This window comes from Aythya ferina (assembly GCF_964211825.1).
Source record: "Aythya ferina genome assembly, chromosome: 5".
Taxonomy (NCBI): domain Eukaryota; kingdom Metazoa; phylum Chordata; class Aves; order Anseriformes; family Anatidae; genus Aythya; species Aythya ferina.
In genome coordinates this window covers 56,944,334-56,966,149 of record NC_140301.1, presented here as the reverse complement: position 1 = coordinate 56,966,149, position 21,816 = coordinate 56,944,334, and the positions used below count along the sequence as shown (strand labels likewise).

At 47.0% G+C, this 21,816-nt stretch overlaps 1 long non-coding RNA gene across 1 annotated transcript; it reads left to right on the top strand.

The window, feature by feature from the left end:
* Nucleotides 1-19,006: 19,006 nt before the first annotated feature.
* On the top strand, nucleotides 19,007-20,079 carry LOC311438444. The gene is made up of 2 exons (XR_014694108.1): nucleotides 19,007-19,231; nucleotides 19,340-20,079. It is a non-coding gene; the product is annotated as an uncharacterized lncRNA (long non-coding RNA).
* Nucleotides 20,080-21,816: the final 1,737 nt, after the last annotated feature.

Here is a 21,816-nt window from a genome sequence, read left to right as displayed (position 1 = left end):
TTTAGCTATTTTCTAGAAAGGGAAGGAGCCTGTGGAATGAGCCACCATGGGCACAGCATGCCTAAGCCATCAGCTCAAGCCAACCCGTGCCCCACATCTGGCCATGCAGGTGCATCCTGCACCCAGACAATCTGCTGCACCGTGAAACTGCAAGGAGTGAAATTCTTTAGCAGTGGATGAAGTGGGTGCAGGGTCTGTCCTCTGGGACTCCGTCACCCGTGGAGGTGAATGAGATTTGGGGTGGGGAAGGAAGGTGGACACCAGATGTGTCGATGGCAGGGGGGTGGAACTAGATTATTTTAGGGTCCCTTCCAACCCAAGCCATTCTATGATCTGATGTCTCCTGCCTCTGCCCAGCTGCTGACTGCCACAGCAACACTGGGAAATGGCCCTGAGCTCACCTGTGGGGAAATGCCACCCAGCAGTGGGATCCTGGGGTGGAGCTGCCAACCTGACCAGGCATTCAACCCCTATGCTTTTCCTGAGCCTGTTTGCAGATGTTATTATGGATGTTTTGGCCAACTTTCCAGCCCAGTAGCAACAATTCCTTATAAGGAGAAACAGGAGCACAGAGGATCTTAATGTATTTCTAGCATTTCTAGCATTTAATGTATTTCTATATTTCTATTTAATGAAATACAATAATTTTGGCAGAACTAGCCCAGTGGGACCAACAAACCCCCTGTGAACCCAGAGCCCGTAACCAGACAGCCTGGCTCGGGCAGAGCAGAAATGGCCACTCCTGCTATTTGCAGAGGAGGCAAAATTGCAGAGGGCCAAGTGTTGCAAAACCCCGGGCTGTGCAGAAGGCTCTGCAGGGTGATTTATAGTTACCTGCAAAGACGTGACTCAGGAGCTCAGGAATCCTGAGCCGAACAAGAGCCCATTGATAAGCCCCACAACTCTGCCGGCCAAACTCTTGGCTCCCCCCCAGCTGACCCCTGGCAGTGTCCTGGGCTCGCCCCAAAGGGCAATGTGCAGGGGAGAGGCACCGAGGAGCACAGCGGGGTCTGCCGGGGCTCCACGTACACCAGCTTCCATCAGTGGTGGATGGACCAAGTCCATGGCTGGAGGCAAGCGGCTCCATCACTGGGCAAGGGGCCTGTAGGAAAAAACAGAGTAGAAAACAGGTAGAAAACAAAGGCCCTGCTGATGGTCTTCTTTCAGGGTTGCTTTCTTTCTGCTTGTGCTCCTGGAAATGCAGAGGTGCACAAATGGAAGAGGACAAGTCAGTAGGCATTTATGAGCCTTGGAGAAGCTTTCCTCTCGCTCAGGTAAACTCCGAGTTCTGCTCTTTGTGTGGCTGGAATGATTCATTGTGCTGCCCTCTCCCCCAGAGGCGAGCAGAAATAAACAGGAATACTTTCCAGATTCTGCCAGGACACCCTCCCTGCCTGCCTCGTTTCCCTAGCGTTGGTACGATTTTCTCCAGGCAGCTCAAATTGTTCTCTCTGAATATGCAAACTCCCCTTGTGCTTGGTTTGCTGCAGCACAGCCTGGCACACAGGCTGTGTTCCTGCCCATCAATACATGCCTGATAGACAGCTTATTTCCCCATGTGCCAAAAAAAAAAAAAAAAAAAAAAAAAAAACAACTACTCAGGTCCCCCAAATTTGTCTTTTGCTGTCCCTGGAGCCAGAGGCTCCAGCAGGAGCAGGAGCCCGTTTCATGCCACGAACCCAAACGTGTCACCATATGCTGCCTTCTCTCCCCGCCCGGCTTTCCTCCAGTCCCTATCTGCTTCATCGCAGACAGGGAGCGGATCACGGCAGCCATGTGGGCTGTTTGCACAAAGGCGGAGGTAATTCAAGCCCCGGCGTGAGCTGTTTTGGCAGCGTAGCCTAGGCACCGCTTGTTGTTTCAGCTGACCTCTTCCTCCGTGCCTGCCCCAGCCTCGCTGGCTGCAGGTGGCTCTCGTTGCCACTTCCCCCCTGCTGCATTTATTTAAAGCCATTTTCCTGTGACTTCCTTGGGGATGGAGCATCTCCTGGCCTTAACGGGACATCTGAGGTGCCCACAAAAGGTGCTCCCAGTTTGCATTCAGGGTTATTTTTGAGTCCTTGCATGGCCAAGGGGTGCTGGGTGAGGCAGGAGGTGCTGCCAGGGATGCTGCTGCATGCAATGCATCCATCACGGCTATCGGTGCCTCCACCCTCTCACGCTGAGGATGGGCACCGTGGTTCAAAGGAGATTTTGACTTTCTCTCACCTAACCATCCCCTTCAGGGGCGAATCCTCGCAGGGAGGCACCCAACCTGTTCTGCCTATCCTTCGCACGCCCCAGGCAGGCGCTCTCCAGCTCTTCCTTCCTAGGGACTGTATTCCAGAAGTGCTGCCATCAGCCAAAGTCCTCACAGGGAGGTTGCCGGGCCCCTGACGGGTTTAGGGAAAGTGCGGGGTGAAATTCCCTTTCACTGCATGCCTGGGTTCGGTCTCCCCGCTGCAAGAAATTCCAGGATGGAAAGCAGTCAGATCAAAGGCAGACAATCCCAGCTGAAACATGCACGATTTGCATATTCCATTAAAAAAAAATCAAAGGGGAGGGTGTGTAAAATATTTGCGCCCTGGAGCATATACAGTGTATGCCCCAACAAGATGCTCCATGTAGGGCTTATGCTTATTTACTCTGATGCCTAATAACAAAAAAAAAAAAAAAAAAAAAAAAAAAAAAAAAAAAAAAAAGAACAAGAGACTGTTGTAATTTTCACATCCCAAAAGATTCTGGCTCTCATATGCAGACCATCTCCTTGAAAGAAGCACAGATACCCCTAAAAGGCTCGGGCTGACATTTGGCAAATTGCTTACTTTTGAAGGTCAAACTAAATACATTCCTTGTGCAGTGGGAGGTCCCCCATTGATAGAAATCTTTATTGCTCTCGCTCTGCCGTTGCATTTACACTCGATAGGCCCCAAACCCAGGGGAGGTGAGTGAAGGATACATGCGCCTTTCTCTGCCAGACTTTAGAATGGCATCATGAAGAGCCAAAATGGCAAAGCTGAGTTTGTTTTAGGCTGATTAAAACACGGGTTGTGAATTTAATTCTGCTGCTGGCTCCGCCGCCAGCCAGCTGTATGATGGTGACAAGGTCACGGCTCTGTGACGTGGTTTCTTCATCTACAAAAAAAATGTTATTGATCCCTCTTTGGGGTATTTTGAGATTGGCTGTTGGAAAGACTGCTGCCTGAACGATATATCAATATTGTGAGCATTAATACTCTTTTTGCCTTCTATGACTGATGTGGTGGTCATTGAGATTGCTGGTCCACGTTGTGCCACGCAGGTATTTGAACACAAATGCGTCCTCCTGTAAAAGTGGGGAGCTGTGACTTGTGTTGCTTGTCCTGAGCCCAACAACTGTGTCTGTCCTCCTTCCCTGCCATTTCCAGAAGGAAAGAAGAGGAGAGGAGAGGAGAGGAGAGGAGAGGAGAGGAGAGGAGAGGAGAGGAGAGGAGAGGAGAGGAGAGGAGAGGAGAGGAGAGGAGAGGAGAGGAGAGGAGAGGAGAGGAGAGGAGAGGAGAGGAGAGGAGAGGAGAGGAGAGGAGAGGAGAGGAGAGGAGAGGAGAGGAGAGGAGAGGAGAGGAGAGGAGAGGAGAGGAGAGGAGAGGAGAGGATGGAAAAGCACTACTGGCAGGGGCAGAGCATTTCCTCCTGCCCCAACCCTCCCTGGGCTGCCCTGACCCTCCCTGGGCAGGGGCACAGCCGTCGCTCTGCTCCTCCTCCCTGCAGAGGTTTTCCTTCAGAAAGACACTGGCTCCCTCCCATTGCACTCCCCTGGCTGCAGCAGCGCTGTATTGATTTGCTTAAAGGCAACGGCCGAGCCCCTCATCATTTATTGAAAACCAGCTGGGTGGTTTTTGCTGACTCCCACTCCTTATGCAGCTCACATTAACAGCAATCGAGTGCCAGCAACGAGACATTTTTGAGAATACAATCCCTCTCACAGAGCATCTTCCAAGAAAAAAAATAATGCGCAGGAAGAATGCACCTTGAGACATCAAGCGTTTTAGCTTTGGTTTGTTTGCTTTTTCCCAACAGCCTGCCTTTAAGGTACATCATTTCTGGCATCAGGTTTCCTCACGTAGAGACCATTTAAGTACTTAAGGTGCTCTCTATGTACTCAGCCAAATGTTTTGCCAAGAAACCTAGAATTTCTTTGCTTTAAAGGCATAAAGTCTTCCATCTGAGTCTTAATTATAGGGTTGAATACACAATGAAACTGCAGCTAAGCCCCTACATGCATGGAATGTAACACCACTTCACTGCGCCTCACCTGAAAGACAACTTGGAGAAAAAAAAAAAGCCACAAATGAGTAATAAACTGGAAGGACACTAATAAGAAAAGAGAAAAGATTTAAAAAAATTTATAATAATAATAACCCTCCAGTAAATAATTAGCCTTTTTCAGATTACACTCCTGCTGATAAAAGACAAAGAGCTCCGTCAGGAAGTGGCTCTGTCCGAGGAGCCTGCTTCTAGAAAGCACTGAGACCTTCTGCTCACAGCTTTGGGAAGGGGAAGTCTGAACCTGTCTGAGTTTGAAATACTCCGATGTCAGGGCTGCACCTCTCCCAGACAGCATCCTGCATGTCCCCAGGGTGGTTTGGGGAAGGATGAAGCCCCCAGCCTCCCCCAGGAGGAGGAAGCCTGGAAGCCTTCACTGCCAGGACACAGCCCCGGTGCTGCTGAAGACCTGCAGTGCTGGAGGTGGTGGGAATTGTTCCTGGGTTTCTGCAGGGGTCATGGTGGCTCTGGGGACATGGCAAAGCTTGATGTTCTTCCAGGGATGCCCCGGGGCAGTGCTCATGGCCATGCTGGGGGCAGCCCGGAGCATGGTGGCACCATGCTCACACAGTTCCCTCCTGCACCATTGTCGGGGTTGTGCCATGTGGTCCTAGTGAGATAGCACACCAACGGTGAGCGGGATTGCTCAGCCCCAGGGAAGAGGACAGGGGGTCTTTGCTTTCCTTCCTGGCAAGGAGAGGGGCAAGGCATGGGGCACAAAGCCCTGGAGAGTTGGGGTTGCTCTCTGTGCCTTGGCCACAGTGGCCACCTTTGTATTCCCACCTGATGGACAACAGAGAGCCGACCAGAGGAGCAGAGGTCCCCTGACACATCCCCACCATGACGGGGTCACCATGGGCAGAGCCCAAAGGACAACGAACAGGAGGTTTGAGAGAAATGTGCACTGCATTTCTTTGCAGGGGAAGAAGCCTCATCAAAGCATACCTGAAAGGAGGGAGCATTCTTCACCCGGAGTGTATAATCTTCATTTTTAACCTGTAATTCTTTTCCCCAATGAAAGATCAAATTAGCTGCTTTAGCTCCTTCTCTAATTAAAAGTTTCTCTTTTTTCCTTTCTCCAAATGGCAAATTCCTGCAAATTCAAACAAGTTATATCACCTGGCAGAATTAATTTTAGGTCAGGACATGCCTGTCATTCCAAACAAATTAGATATCTGAAGGGGTGGGTTTAGCCGCATTTCTGTGCACCAACAATACCGAGCGGTTGCGATCCACGCCGGGCCAAAAGCGGTGCTCTGCAGGCGACAGCAACCCCTGTGCATACCAGCACCTGGCTGAATCGAAGAGTAAACACCCATTGTACCAGGGCCCGGGCATCTGCTGCCATGGGTCTCTGAACCGGTGTTTAATGACCTTGTCAGGGAATGTGTGTGCTGTACTCTTACATTTTTAAGAAAGCATAATAGTGCTTTTGTCTTCTGTTTTTTCCTGTGCGGCAAGTTGCAGCTAGTCTTCAAACTGAGCTTAAAAACTTCACTTATTACCTCTGGACAGTTGTCTTGCCAGTTCTGTGCTGTTATTACTCTTTTTTTCCTCTTCAGCTGGGTGTCTCAGAGATATAAATTTATTTATTTATTTATTTATTTATTTGCTGCAGTAATTGATAGTTTGCAAACCAGCTGCATGCCCGTGTGTGTATCTGCAGGCTCACAGCCTCAAGTTCATTGAACAACCACACGGCAGGGGTGTAACTTCTGCTCAGAGACCTAAAATGAGTGGCAATGCTCCCTTCAAAAGGCAGTGGTGGTGTTTAGCATCCCCTTGTTCAGCCAGGAAGTTCACTAGGTGGCTGCCTCTTGACATGTGCCAAAGTCCAGCTAAATGAAAGGCCAAGCAGAGAAATGAAGGTTTTACAGGCAGGGAGAACACTGAAAATGCAAGATTCAAGACCAAGGCCTTTCTGTCCTCCCCACCCGGAGGCTCAGGAGAACTTTTAGGGCTCTCTTTGGCTGTGTTTGTCTCGGTGTGCAGAGGACATGCACAGGGATGTCACAGCTACAGGATGGGAAAGACGATGTTTCCAGTGCCTGAACCTGCCATTCAGTCGCAAAAAAGTACACTTCATTGCATATAAGATAACAAACTGTGCACATACATCCAGAAGGGTGATACCGAAGCTTCATATAAATTTCTTGGAGTCTGTCATTAGGATTTGGTGGTTCAAGTGGATGGTTGGGGTTAAGAAGTAATAGGAACTGTTCATTTGGAGCAGTTAGAAAGTAATCAGGGTTTTTGATGACTATTTCACTGCAGATTTGTCATAATTCCACACTTTTTTAAACCAGTTTTAAATACTGGAGGACAATGTTCTGGGCACAAGAGTAGATGCTTTAGACCTTCACACGGCTGCTGTCTTACCAAAGCTCCCTCACAGTCATGTAACCCATTTTAGAGAAGGATGCATCTAATTGATTGTAGTAATTAATTTCAGGATGAGATGAATCCTGTTTGAAGCCATTGATTCTAAAGAGACAACAGCAGACAAAATGGTAACCAGCTAGGTGGAGGTGTCTGGAGCTAGGGAGATGAATTTCACCCTAGGTGCCATCTAAGTGTGGAGCAGGTTTACCAGCCAACTGCTTTTGCTGCAAAATTTGTAGGAAAATTAGTCAGGGAGCTGGAGGAATCTGGCTCTGGGCAAGGAACATTATCATCTCCTGGCAAGAAGAGAAGGCTCTGGGAAGTGAACAATTAGGAAGCGGTATGAATATTAAAATCCTAATGGCTCCTAAGGTGCCTGTTAGTTCTGCTGATACCTGAATGGAATGGGAGATATGCAATGGGCCTTCCTGGAGGAGATGAGTAGGAGGAATTAGGGAGCCTCTGGTAAACTGACTTTCCTTCATGCCCTCTAATGCCTCTCAGAAGCCATCATTCTGCTGCTGGGTTCCTCTTCCAAAACCACCTGAGAGCATCCTCAAGTGTGCTGGTGTGAGTGGGCTCCCAGGTAAACCTGAGGGTTGTGAAATTTGTTGCAATGAAGTCTCAGAGTCAAACACAGGTGGTAGAAGGAGGCAGACCTGTTTGAAGAATACTTCTCCAGCTGCCAGATAACCAGCGCTGTAGGAGACCATTGGAATCACGTCAGAGCATTAAGGCCAGCAGCTCAGGCCCTGCACAAGTGAGGATAACGCTTCCTATCCCACGGCGCTTGCAATTGAAACATAAGAGCAGGGGCAACAGGTGGACACAGACGGCCAGGCTGGAGGGAAGCACGTGGAAAAAAAAGGAAACCAAGAAATGCACGCAATGCTGATGGAACTGCCCATCCCTTTTGCTGGGATTGGTTTTGCCCATTTCTTTTGAAGCTTTGCATGAAAATGTTCACATGCTCCATGTATGGTACAGATAAGGCTGGAGGCAAAAATGGATCACCTATAACCACAGATTCTGGTGTGGACAAACACTGGCCATGCATAAGGGCCTGCGTCCTGTACAGGAGATCCCAAATTAGATATTTTTGTTTAAATGACACTACTGCCCTTACAGCTTTTCTCACCAGCTGTCCTATGGAGGACTCTGTTCTATATCCGTTTGTTTACCTACTCTGCTGTAGGAACCGTTCCTACGACACCTCCTGCTAGAGAGAGGACCTGCAAGGCTGAAACCCCGCACTCCTTGGTTCGGAAGTTAATCATTCATCTTGATGGGCTAAAGCCTGAATTGTTTTTAAGAAAATGCACAAGCAAGAGCTTCCAGAGAGCATATGGGGGGCTTCCTGATGAAGATGGCAGCTTTGGATAATGATTTCCGAAATTCCCCTGCCTGCCAGCACGTTGTGTGATGGATTTGAAATGGAAGCGTACAGCTGCTTTCCTTTGTTAGCTACCTGTCTGATGATAAGCCTCTGGGACCCCTGGGCTTGCTGTAGCAGGCACTATGCAAACATATAGACAGGAGACAGCCCAGAGTTTACAGTAATATCACAGGCTGGGCTTTTTATTTTATATTTTGTTGGCTGTTCATGGATAAGAGCTGGGGAAAGGTTGCTTGCAGCTTCTTGCAACTCAGAATCGAAGGGCAAGGCCAAATGCAGGAAAATAAATCTCCCACTCAGATGCTCCTCCTTCTGCATTGCTGAAATTAAGTTGGTGTCCATTATGAAGTTCAAATTTTGGCAGGCTTTATAAAGGCAATGAAAGATTGCTGCACCAGCAAATGCTCCAGCAGTGGGATCTAATGCTGGTGTAACATCTTTGGCCAGCAGACAGATGCCCATGGACTGCACCATGGAGACCAGCCAGATTCAAGAGTGACACAAGACTTCCCTTCAGCCCTACTGCCCTATAAAAGCCACCTCAGGGAAATGATACTCATGTGTAAGCATCAAAATCACGTCTGGATGCATACAGTGACCCAGCAAGCTGCTAAAGCAAATGCTCTTAGGATTGATGCTTCCCAGTGCCATCACCCGAGGAACCACTGGAGTCTGCTGGCAAAGTAATTCTGGAGGGAATTACCTGGGGCCAAAGGGGAGAGGGCTACAAGGAACAACCCCCATCTCCATGAAAAATTGAATGCTGTGTTGCACTGCCCTGCCGCTGGGTTGCACTTTGCTGTGTGAACCACCCGTGAAAGCTGTGACATTTTAGGTGTGCAAGTTGTAGGTGCCCCATCCCTGGAAGTGTCCAGGGGCAGGTTGGATGGGGCTTTGGGCAACCTGGTCTGGTGGGAGGTGTCCCTGCCCACGGCAGGGGGGTGGGATTAGATGATCTTTAAGGTGCCTTCCAGCCCAAACCACTCTGTGATTCCAAGTTGCCCCAGCTCTTGGGGCTGCTGGGTAGCACTCAAAAATGCTTGCCTGGCTCCCTCTGCAGAGGCACTAAGAAGGCACCCCAGAGGACCATGCACCCCATAGCCCCAGGTGTGTGGGTAAAGCCCCTCCCAGCGAGCCCCAGAGATGGAATAACACACAAAATCATGCTTCCTGCGTATAGACAGAAAGAATCTGCTCTGCTCAGATATCTCCCTGTTTTCAATTTGCAGTATTTCATTGGCACCTACTCCTCGAGAGACTTCTCCATCACGTCTGAGGCTTCGAAGCCTGTGCAGTAAAGTCTTGGGGATCTTGCAGCCTGGGGATGACAGCCCAGGGCTCAGATGGGACCAGCACGGTGCATACATCGTGGCTAGCTGCCCCTTTTCAGCCTCTCACAGGCTGCCACCTCACGGGGGTTATATTTAGCGAGGCATCTGCGGTGACAGTCATTTTTTCAGTATTTAGGAAATGCTAGTGCTCTCTTCTGGTTGGCTGCCAGGTGCTACTGGGAAACATTTGTTGGGATTATTTTCGGCGCTCCCACCACCAGAGCACCCATCAATCACGCCTGTGGAGCTGCTTCTTGTCCGCCTGGACCACGGCAGCTTCGCAAAGCCCTCCTGCCCCTCTGGGGTGGGGGGAGCATGAGCACAAGGAGCTCAAGGCAGGCATGCAGATCATTTTTTAAAGAAATTCCTGTTGTGTCAGGCTCAGCTGAGCCCACCCGGCCCCTCTGCAGAGCCTGGGGAAAAGGGTGACGTTTAAAAGGAGAGGGCCCAGGCTGGCGGTGTGCTGTGGCTTCATGATGGAGGCTTCCTCCAAAATGGTTCCTGGGAGGAGAAGCGGGGTGGATGATTGAGGTGCTCCCCTTTCTCCTGGGATGGCTCACAGCAGAGATTTTAGCGGCAGAGTTTCTCTTTGATTCAGATCAGCTTCTTCCAAGGAGCAGCTCTCAGTTGGCTTCCTGCAGGGGAAAGCAAAATGCACTAAATAATCGCTCGTAACTACACGAGGCTTTGGAGGCCAGCAGAGAGCGGCGAGCTTTACGAGCGCTGTTATTACCAAATTGATATGCTCTGCTAAACCCCTTATTTTCTTTGAAATGGGATTAGATTTATTTTCAATTAGACTTTTTTTTTTGGCCGCCGCAGCGTAAATGAAGCTCGTGGCTCGAGCAAACCCTGCTGCTAGGTGTTGACTGGCTTCCTCCCGGATTGCAACAGCATTTGCAGAATCTGGCCCAGCCTCCGCACCGGGGTCAGCCTGGGCATGTGCCTCCAGGGAGGCTTTTTGCCCTCACCAGAGGGCTCAGAGCTGACGGCGAGTCCCAACAGGCTGGGACTGGGGGTGCCGAGCCCAGGCAGCCCGTTGTGACCTGGCCACCACCACTCCTGGGCTTGCACCTTCCCTGCAGCCTCCTAGGGGATGCTTTGGGGACACACTGTAGGCATGAAAGCTCATTTCAGGAAAATCCACACCTGGGGAAATGGGGAAGGTTTTCTGGGTGGCCAAAACCAGCACAGCCTCTTCCCAGCCCGGCATCTCCAGCAAGGAATACAGCCGTGCCATGCTCTGAAGCAACCACTGAGGTTTTTTCTTTTTCTCCCAGCAAGGCTTTCTCCTTTCTGACCACTTTGTGCCTCAGTATTCTTAAAACTGCATTTTAATCTCTGTGCTTTGGTCTGCCTCACAATTATTTTTTCACTGGTGTATATACATCTATATTGAACTGCCAGTAACTATAACAGTACCTTGTGAATAATGTCGTTAACAGCTACAGAGTGATGGCCGCAAATTAAAAATGATTTATGGAGAAAATCTGGACACTGTTTGGAAGAACTGATAAGATAGGGAGTTTTTCAATTGGTGTGTGAGGCAGAAAAAGACCTGAAATTTCCCAATTACACTGCTGGTGATGGATGGGTTCATCACTCTCCCGTGTTTTATCTCTTGTTTCAGCTTCTGCCACGTGTGGGCTCAGAGAGCATCTTCTCATTAAATTGCTTACAGAAGTTTTTAGATTTCCTTGATGGAGGTTTGTTGATCATCCTGCATTACATCTTACGGCAAAAGCAGACAGGGAACCGCTGGTTGAGTTGCTGGGGACGAGGGTTCCTGTTTGTGCCAAGAAAGACATTAGATACAAATCCCCCACAGCTGATGTGTTTATGATTCAGTTGGGTTCGCGATGTCCCTTTAGCCACGTGTGGTGTATGCCATTGTCACAAGCCAATCACACCACTCTTATTCCTGACCAAAACCGCTGAATCACCCCAGTCACTCTCGAAAACATCCCTGCAAGTGTCTGAGCAGTATCCACATCAGCTTTCAACACCTAGCACTGACTTCATCACCTCCCTTTTATTCCATTCTTAAGAGAAAAGAAGGAAACAATTCTCACCTCTGTCCTGGGCACAGACAGTTGGAGGGGTTTTAATAGGTGGAAATGTCCCTGCTGAGCCATATCCCATTAGCCTCAGACTGCCCCTCCGTAGCTGTCATTCCCCCTGGGATATTGGCAGGATTATCAAGAAAGCAGTTTCTTATCAGTCTCTCTCTGCCCCTCCTCGAATGCAGGGTTATGGAGATGGCCAGCTTTCTTCCCAAGGTCTCCAGAAATGAGGGCTCTGCAGCTCACGTGCACTCTCACAGAGGGATGTGCAGCCTGCTGACGACATCTCCAAATCCTACAGGCTGGCTTCAGTCACCATCAAGCTGCATGTGCAGTGCGTGCTGAATGTGTTCAGCGTGCTGTGGATGCCTGGGAGCTGCCATGCACACACGGTGCAGGAGATCTACACCTGGTCAGGAAGCTCAGCGTGTGTTGTAGGCCTCAGAGCTCCTGCACGGTGCTGGCTCCTGGTGCAGCCAACACCACGGCTGTGCCCTGCATGTGGTGCACACCGTGTCACGCCCACTGCCGCGTGTCCTCAGCCAGGGCAAACCCACTGCCCTGCTGGAGCTGCAGGCTTTGAGTAGCCCCAGCCAAAAGACCTCTGATGTGAACCTTTAAAACCCCAGGAGATTTATCTTGTTCTTGCAGTAGAATCATAGAATCATTAAGGTTGGAAAAGCCCTCCGAGATCACCTACTACCAATGTCACTCACTAACCCATGTCCCTAAGCACCACGTCCAACCTTTCCTTGAACACCCCCAGGGATTGTGACTCCACCACCTCCCTGAACAACCTGTCCCAATGTCTGACTGCTCTTTCTGAGCAGAAATGTCTCCTCATTTCCGACCTGAACCTCCCCTGGCACAACTTGAGGCCATTCCCTCCAGTCCTATCGCTAGTTACCTGTGAGAAGAGGCTGACCCCCCAGCTCCCCACACCTTCCTTTCAACTGCCATTCCTTTCAGGCAATTGTAGAGAGCACTGAGATCTCCCCTGAGCCTCCTCTTCTCCAGACTAGGAGTGTTTCCTAAATTCAACGATCCTAAATTAAATGAAATATTTTGGCTTGCAGGCATTTCAATGTTGCATTCAAAGCAAAGTGCTCTGTGCCTTTTTAGCTGGGCCCCCTTCTTCGGTGCAGTCCTGTGGGAGGAAGCAGGGACACAAGGACATGGCAGACCCCAAACCCACTTCTCTCAGCCATGGGGACAGCAGTGCCCCTTACATCGTCTGTCCCTGTGTGGTGCATACATAGGACTCGTGAGAGACCACACTGAGAAACTGTGTCATGAATTTTCCCCTGAGTGGATTTTTACATCGCTGACAAGTCCCTTAACACAAAGCCTATTATTGAAACTATTCAACTAAAATACACCAGTATCAGGGAGAAATTCTCTGCCAGTATTATGGGTGGCAGAGGCAAGACGTGGGTTTGCACAAGTTTCCCTATTCAAGGGAACTTCCCCACAGACTTCAGTGGGACTTTCACATGGGTAAAAGTACAGGATTCATCCATCACGGTGAAAGAGAAAGAGGTGATACTTTCATTTAGTTCTCCAGGTTTCATAAGGAGAAACTTTTTTTTTTTTTTTTTTTTTTTTTTTCCTCACATTAAATGACTTTCACTTCAGATCTACTGAGCTAATTTCAGGGAAATCTCTGCATGTACGTGTGTGTGTGTGTCTGTGTGTGTGTTGTGTGTAACCCTGGTGACTGACTGCTCTGGAGCCTATACATACGAAGACTTCAATCAAGATTAGTTAAAATGTAATAAATCTAAGTAGGCAGACGTGGTCTGCCCCGGCTATTAATAGTAGGAGCGGGGAACTCAACAACTGCTGGTTGCTCAAAGGGCTTAAATGGATAAAATGAAACAGAAGGTATACGTTTTATTATAGGGTGTCACAGTGTTATCAGATGCATGGAAATCATCCTTGCAATGCTACTGCACCACTAAATCTTGCATGCAGGCTGAATGAAGAGGATTATTTCCAATATCCTTTTGCTCATGCTGCTGTCACAGCTTTTCCATATTTGACTTTGGGAAAAGAAGAAAAGGGTTTGCAAAATGAAGAGTCATGGCAACACCGAGTGCTAGCACCAAATCAGATCAGATCAGTTGGTATGTCAGAAGAAGCTACCAAGCCATCAGTATTTGGTTTTATATCAGTTTCAAAGAGAAGAAGAGGTAGATAAAGATCCTCCTGGCAGGCAGGCTTATAGCACTTACAAATGTAAGAGAACAGGCAATTTGATCAAGTATGCCAGAGGGACTGTGCATTTAGATCTGGATTTTATTTTCATCTCTTTATACTGCCTGACTCCAGTCTGGATGCTTTTCTTCTTAATCCCTGCCCACCTTTAGTCTCCCTGGGGCAGTGGGGCTGCCAGTTGTTTGGCAGTAGGATTGCTTTTCAACTTATGCTTATTCATTTACACCCCAACGTGCCCAATCTTCTTCAGATATCACTAGAACTAGTAGAAAAAACAACAACAACAACAACAACAACAACAAAGGAAAATCAAAAAATGAAAATAAATCACAGCTTTGTCTTGGCTCTTTCAGGAAAATGACAAAATACACTATAATGCTGGATCTTTTGTTTGACTGCAGCTATACCACTTCCAGTAACACCTATCAAAGACTTCCAAAGCTCCCTATTTTTCTTTCAGCTTCCAAATTCATTGTATTATGAAGGATGGCAAGTCATAATGCTGATGGGGAATTTTCCTTTTTGTTGGCACAATATTAAGTCACATCTGCCTTGCTTATGTTTTCATTATGAACCTAGAAGTCTAGTTTCTACTTAGTCTTCCATTTTGTGTATAGGTGTATATGTTGAGACCAGTGACCCTTTCAAATAATGTACCTTCCTGGTAATCTACAGCAACCTTAGGGAAACCCAGCAGTGGGAATTAATGGAACAGTGGGAAACCCATAACAGTTGCCTTGGAGAAGAGAGGTTTGCCTTGAAAGGCTATTTGTTCACTTGACGGGCTCCATCAGACATGCTTACTGACACGATAGTGCATGCCTTGGCTGTCCTGAGGGATGACTCTAAAATAAAGAGCCAGAGTTAAGCAGCTGAGGCCCAGATGGACCGTGGGGTACCCGTGGTATGGACACCTCGCTAAGGTTTGTGCTGCGTGTTGCAGGGAAACCTTTCCGGGGCTGCTCCATCCCCATCTATCATGGCACCTACATCCAGGTACAACCACTATCCAGATCTGCCAGCTGTCCAAGGTCATGCAAGGATCAGTGGATCTTCAACCTCGAGTTTCCCATCACGCAGCAGTCTGAGCAACAGCAGCAAGGCAAAAACTGGTTGTCCTTCTATAGACAGATGGGGAAGCCCTGCCGTGCCCACTCTGTGGTGGCAGACTGTCTTCTCTGCAGCCATCCGGACAAGGAAAAGCAGCAAGCATACAGCATGTGTGAAGGCAGGCAGCAACAGCTGAAACTGGAACAGAGAAGCAGAGGAATCCATGCTAACTGGAACTGTTATGCTGGATACAGGGGTTGCATTTATTTGGCAATAATAGTCAGATGTCAGAAATTACAAATTAGTCCCTATATGAAGAAGATAGATGCATGAGAAAGACTGAAATTTGTATTGGAAAAAAGTCATTAAAAATATTGATATCAATATCAAAATGCTTGAATTATAGTTTTCTTCCATATTTTTCCCCTTTTACTTGTCATTCCATGTCCCTTTGTTCCTAACTTGTCACTCAATGTCACATAGATTTTCTGATAGCTGAGGCTGCATTTTCTCTTCACTTTTCTTACAATCCTCTGTTTGCCTGTCTTGTTTCTCTTCAGGTCACAAATCATCTGATACAATTTTAGCCATCTGAGGGTTACATCTACTTACTCTAGCCAATCTTCTGCACTAAATTTACAGTGGGCAGTGAGAGATCCAGCTGGCGATTTATCCTCTGCTCTCTAGGAAGAGGCAAAAGACAGAGCTTAGCTTTCACTAGACATTTAATGCTAAGACAGTGAAGAAAGAGGGTGACAAGTGCTGTCATCTGTGACTTCTGGATAGCAGCTTGTTATGGGACTTGAAAGGGAAGAATAAAATATAATAATACAAAATGATCTCAAAGAAAAACAAAGTGAAACCAAATTTCTGCCAGAGAAAGAAGTTTTTGTTTGTTTGTTTGTTTTGAAGAAATATTATATTTAGAAATACTCAAAACTTCCTAGAAATACAGAGTTTAGGAGAAAAAGGGCATTCTAAGCAGAAAATAAAAATCAGATTTAGAACAATTATAGACATTATTTATTGAAAACACCTCAAGATGTGGTTGGATATTTTATGAAATATTTGTAGCAAGAACAACCTCTAAGTTAGAGCAAAACCTCTGAATTAAATTCAATTAAGAGCCATAAGCCACGGAGCAGGTGTGCTGTATAGCAAGGCAACTCTGACGCAGGCTGAGATGGCTGCAGTGACAGCAGAGGAACATGACATATGGATCGGAAACATATTTTATTTAGAAACAAACAAACAAAAAAAAGATAAACCAAGCCAGTTCAGGTACTAAATTTAACATAAAACTATCCAAAACTTGAAGAAAGTTCCACTATTTTCAAATAAAATCAGATATGTATAATTCACCATGTGATTTTTTCAAGTGCTTCTATCTTCACTTCCCTGTCTGTCCCAAAATATCACTTAGCATCTCTTCATTTCTCCCTCTTTGCCTCAGTTAAAAGATCAATTGTAATCTTCCAGCTGTTTTTCCTTCCTGAAATTTCTACTTCTGTTTTCCAACATCCTGTTAAATATCCTTCTCCACACATACACACATTTTTTAATAAAACTGGGGGGGAAGAAAAAGGAAGAACAAGGGAAGGTTAGGAAAAAAAAATGATAATTTGCAAATGCTGGCTAATGAATGATTACTATTAATGCTGGGCGCATTTTGATGCCACAGGGATGCTCCACTCCCTACACCCTGCCCAGTCACTCTGTCCTTTCCAGGGGCAACACAGCTTTGCACAGATATTTGCAAATGCATTTGCAGGGAGGTGACAACCCGGCTGAGCTCAGCGCATCCTGGCGTGGGATGCTGCGGTGGGTGTGAGATGTGGCTGTAGGTGGTTTGAAATCCCAGGGTGTTTTTCAGGGTTTTTCAGGCCAAGCCCTTTTCTGCCGTCTCCCAAGGAGCTCTGACCTGCAATAATCCTCAAAATTTGGAGACCAGTCCCCCAGAGTTGTGTTCTATGTAACACCACCTCTCCCACACTGGTTTGCCAGCTGAGCCCCGGTGTTAGTGTGTAATTGCACCAAGTAAGAGCAACCTCCTTTCTTCTCATTTTACTAGTAATTTATTCAGCTGGAAATTACCCAGGCTGGAAAATCAGTATATCCCCAGCTTCTAGGGACATGAATGTGCAGCCCCTTCTGCACACAGGGGTTTAATTTACTTCCTGATTGCTGTGAGCTGCAGTGATAGGAGCTGCACCAGTGTAATCATGACTGAGGTCAGGCTTACTGTTTCCAAGCTGCTGCCCACGAAACACATCTTTTGCCAGTGATTTTGTCAGAAAGGCCATGGAATGGAAGCATTTTTGTCTTCTAAAAGCACTAGCCTTGTGATGCACCAGGGATACAATTATTCCAGGCTCATTGCCCCCTGTGAGCATTAACTGAGATGATCAGACCTAGTCTGGAAAAAGAGGAACTCCTTTATTGAAGTTCTGCAGATGGGAAACCGAGGCACGGAGTGGCAGTGTGAGGACCAAGCCAAAGACTGTGACAAAAGCCAAAGTCTGCCAGCAAGGATTTTCTCTTGGTTGAGTTGCCCTGACATCAGAAATTGTCAGAATTGGCAGTAAAACAGTAATTATTGCTCCCAGGACATGCTTTCATGATCCTTCTCCTGCAAAGTATTTCCCTTTGTGCTGATGCTGGAGCTGAGGATTGCTTGCCGGTGACCAGCAGATACATGTGGCAATTCAGCAAAGCGTGCTGGGTTGGACCCTTGAGGATTTTCTTGGTATTCTCCACTGCCTCTGACAACCTTTTCCCTCCCCACTGCCAACCCTAGGTCTTTTTCCTCACCTCTGCATGGGTAAATCAAGGTGGTTTCCTCACTTCTAAGCTGTTTTCTGTCTCAAAGTGCCTTTGTAAACACAAGAGGGATATTATAAAAGTGCAAAATATGAACATATGCTAAAGTCATAAAAGCACGAAATGGAGAAAAGAAAGCAATGATTTATCTGTGTAGAAAGAGTAATTTAAGCAACATTACCAAGCATAGCTTCAGGACATGTCTGATGACTCTCTTCCAGGTCTTTACCACCACATCGAACTGCTCATAAATGATGTATGTTTTCAACCTTACGTACCTCTCAAGCTGCAAGTAATCTGCAACATCAGTGATGCCAATGTCATTTATTTGTAGCAATGTGATTTTAGTTTTCAGATAAAAAGCACAGTGCAACAAAATCTGCCTGCAGCTGGAATAAACATGTAAGTTGCTAGCTCCTAAATTCACCCAAAGGGAGCAGTTTAAGGTAAGGTTGTATTAGTGTAGAGCTCATGGCACAGCAGGACAGAACCCCTTGAAAATGAAAATAAAAAATACAAATCTGCCCTCTGTATCATCTGTTACACTGAGTCTGGCCTCTAGTATTTAAACACAAAGAAAGCAGCCCTGTGTGATTTTTACTCCCAGGCTGGTTCTTTAGCTCAGCCCACAGATATTACTCTCTGTCAAATAACTCCTATGTAATTTGAACTTCACTGTCAAATTAATCCTCTTTTTTTTTTTTTTTTTCCTTTTTCTTTTTAGAGGACAACCTGATGGAAAGAGCCACAGTCAGCAGGTGGGCTTGTGGCAAAGAAAAGAAAGAGCAAGGATCAGTTATAGCCTTGAACATGGCTGCTCAGCTATGTATCAGATAACCACCAATTCCCTTAAAATCTGTCACTACCCAGCAGTTGCTATGTGAGGGTGAGCACAGGGCTGTTCATTCGTGTTCGTGACCGGGCCAGGTGGGTGATGCCTTTAAAGGAGAAGTGGGAGCAGGGATGCACGGGGAGCCAGGATGAACAGCCCGGTCATTTCTGCCAGAATAAAACCTACCTGCTGGCCCTGCAGCTCTGGTGTTGTCTGCAAAGGGTTTTTGCAAGGGGGGGTGACAGTGAAGCAGAGCCCTTTCACAACCAGGTTGTGGGTGCTAACTTATAGGAGCCTTTTCCTCCTTTTCAAATTTGCCTTTTCAGGTTGGCCTGGCTCAAAGGCTTCATGGCATGGATATTCAGAGGGCAAGGAACAGGTCTGAGCTGGGAAGTGCTTGCCTTCTTCTGGACCCAGCTGCATCATATGTTTCTGTGCATTTCTAAGCAGGGGGAGTGACTTCTCCCCTCCCACCAGCACAGCTGCATGGACATCCTCCTTTCAACGCAGCCCCTAGTGGAGGGCACAGAAAGCTGAGGGCTGCCTTAATTGCTCAGGCAAAAGTATTGCCGGGAAATAATTTAAATTGCCACCTTAGCTGTGAGGCTACATGAGGAGCTTTTTGATGAGAGAAAGAGCATGCTGGTGCCTCATCTCTTCTACTCAAAGGATCCCCTGATTGCCTTAACGTGGTTAGAAATCTGGCTGATATGGCCACTGTGGTTATCTCATCAGACCTTTGTGTTCACCAAAGGAAACCAAACTCATGTCTTTACATCACCTCCTGCCATCTCACCTGACAGCAACTCTACTTACACCACCAAACCAGCCAGTGGAAGAGACTGGTCAACATTATCAGGTATGAAAACAATACTTGGGAACATCAAACTCACAGCTGAGTTGTACATGCACAATCTTTCCAACATCCCTCCACTTCATCCAACTTCTTGTGATGTTCATTTGTCAGGGTTGTACGAAGATTTTCACTGGGCTATCAGAAGGGTTGATCAGCAGCCAGAGGAGTGCAGAGGTGGAAGGGCTGGGAGCTGTGGAGTGACATCCTTGGCAGTAATAGTTTGGGCAGAAACAACAAACCTGGTGTCACTGTGTGAGCTCTTTGGTACTGCAGAGCTAGATGATCCTGTAAATAAATAAATAAAATAAAGCAGGTAGTTGAATGAATGAAGAAAAGTTGAGCAGCAGGCATAGAAAGAAAAGTGCAATGGAGCACATCCCTTACAAGGCTTTCACAAATGAAGCTGCCCTCATCCTGGGTCCTTCTCAAGTGCATTGCAATCCAAACCTGATTCACAGCTGTTCTTCAGCAGGCCTTTCTAAATCATGAAGCAAGACAAAGTCCTGCTCAGAGACCAGTGAAGAGCAGAGGCAAAACAAACACAACATTTTAATGCCAAGAGACAATTAAATTCTTCAGTGCCAAGAAATGAAGCAGTCTTCAGAAGTCACACAAAGCCTTGAGACAATGCAAGCAAAGGGACTTGTGGCTGCCATTATAAAATGAGACAAAGTCAGAGACTGCTCCCAGCTGCTCTCTTCATGTTCCCCATCCTGGCAAGCCACCTCAACAGCAGAGGAGGCTGAACAGATGTCTGCCTGCCTCAGCCATTGCATTTTTAACTCCACATGAGTCAAGACCCTTAGGTTTCTTCTTTTGAAGATGGGGTGTAGGTACTTGTATCCCTTAGCTGTGTATAAAAATACATACCAAGAACCAGACATGGAGTTACAGGGCAGTGACTCACAATTGCCTGTTATTTACTAAATATTTTTATGGTATACTAAGCAATTATTATGTTCTCCAGTGCACTCCAAGGGGAATTATTGCAAGCACATTTTGAGAGAAGGTGTCTGTCCCAGAGCACTTGGAGTCTGGACAGACAAGGCAGACAGAGGGTGTGGAGGGATAAACAGAGGGGCAGAGACGTGATTTGCATTAAAACTGGGACTGACTGTCCTGATGCCCCATTCCCTGTCTGATCCTTTGGCCACTCAGTTCTGGTGTTCTATTATTCCTGTCCATGGAAAAAGGTTAAGTGAAATACAGGGCAGAAGAGTGTCACCAACAAATGATAGGGACTTGCACTTGGTGCCTATTTACAGGAACAGTTATTTCAGAGACAACAGTTCCCATAGTCCTCTGCTCCATGAAAACAGGTTGGTTGTCTTTGATCCCATTTTTTATTTTCTCTCTTCTGCCACAAAGAAATGATAGTTTACCTGCACAAGATGGGAGATTGTTTGCAGCAGTGCTCTAGGTAGATCCTGTTGTGTTGGCATGATGGATTTGAAAGTTAGATGACAACTGAGCATCAAAAGTCAGCCTAAATGCAGTATAAACAGAGATAATTTAAACAGATGCTGTTGCTAGAGGTACTACACATTAGCATTGCTGTGCATGCTCTTGGTTTGGGGATGATCTTTCAAGAAAGTGTCCTACCCTTTGCATTTCAACATACTCTCCTTCAGGCATGTTTTCTGTGTTTAGTTGAGAACTTCTCTGCTGGGTGCTAAGCAACCTGGTAAAAAAGATCAGTTTTAGTGTGCTGGGTGTAACTTAATATACATGCTGCTGACCTTCACGTGATGGGAGGGAGTTTTTCAGGATGTTGAGATGCTCAGTCCATGGATACACATGGACACATTCACAGCCTTTCCCCTCTTCTGTGGCAAAGTGAGGTCAGTGCCTCAGGGATGTCCTCTAACAGCAGAAGGGGCAAAGAACAACCCCCTGTTTGCTCTCCCCAGCCCACAGCTGTGCAATAATATTCTTAGTTCAGTCAGGGGCTGATTCTGGGGCATGCACCCATGCCGTCCTGTGAACCTGGGGTGCTCTGCATGCCTGCTGTGTCTCCATTCCCACTCTCATGTTGCAGAGGTGCTATTCTAATGTTTCCCATTTTATCAGGAGACAACCACACCACATGCTCTCAGGGCACCGTGAGACTGCGGACAGAGGGTGGAAGCAGAGGGGATTACATCTGCTGCCTAGAAACCTTGAAAGAGGCACTGGAAACACTGGAGCTATAAGCTAGAATTCAACACCTGCCTCCAAGAGCTCTCTGTTTTGTCTATAATTAGAATATTTGTCCTTGGACAGCTCTGCTATGCTCCTGAGGAAGAAGAGTACTGAGAATATTGGAGGGCACTGTAAGAGCCAGTCAGCTCCAGGAAACAAAAATTTTTGTGTCTTAAGCTTTAGTGGTCCCTGTGACATTCAAATGACTGTCTAGATATTGTTAAGATATCCAAGTTCTAGGAACACCAAAGGATCCAGACACAAAGTAGGTAAGAATTTAAGCTCTTTGGAAACCACCTTAATTTTATTCCTATAGACAGGAAGCAAGGAGAGGAGGCACTGATGGCTCATGCAGATATTCTGGCCCAGTGAATGTACTTCCTACAGCCTTGTCTCCTAATCTCCTA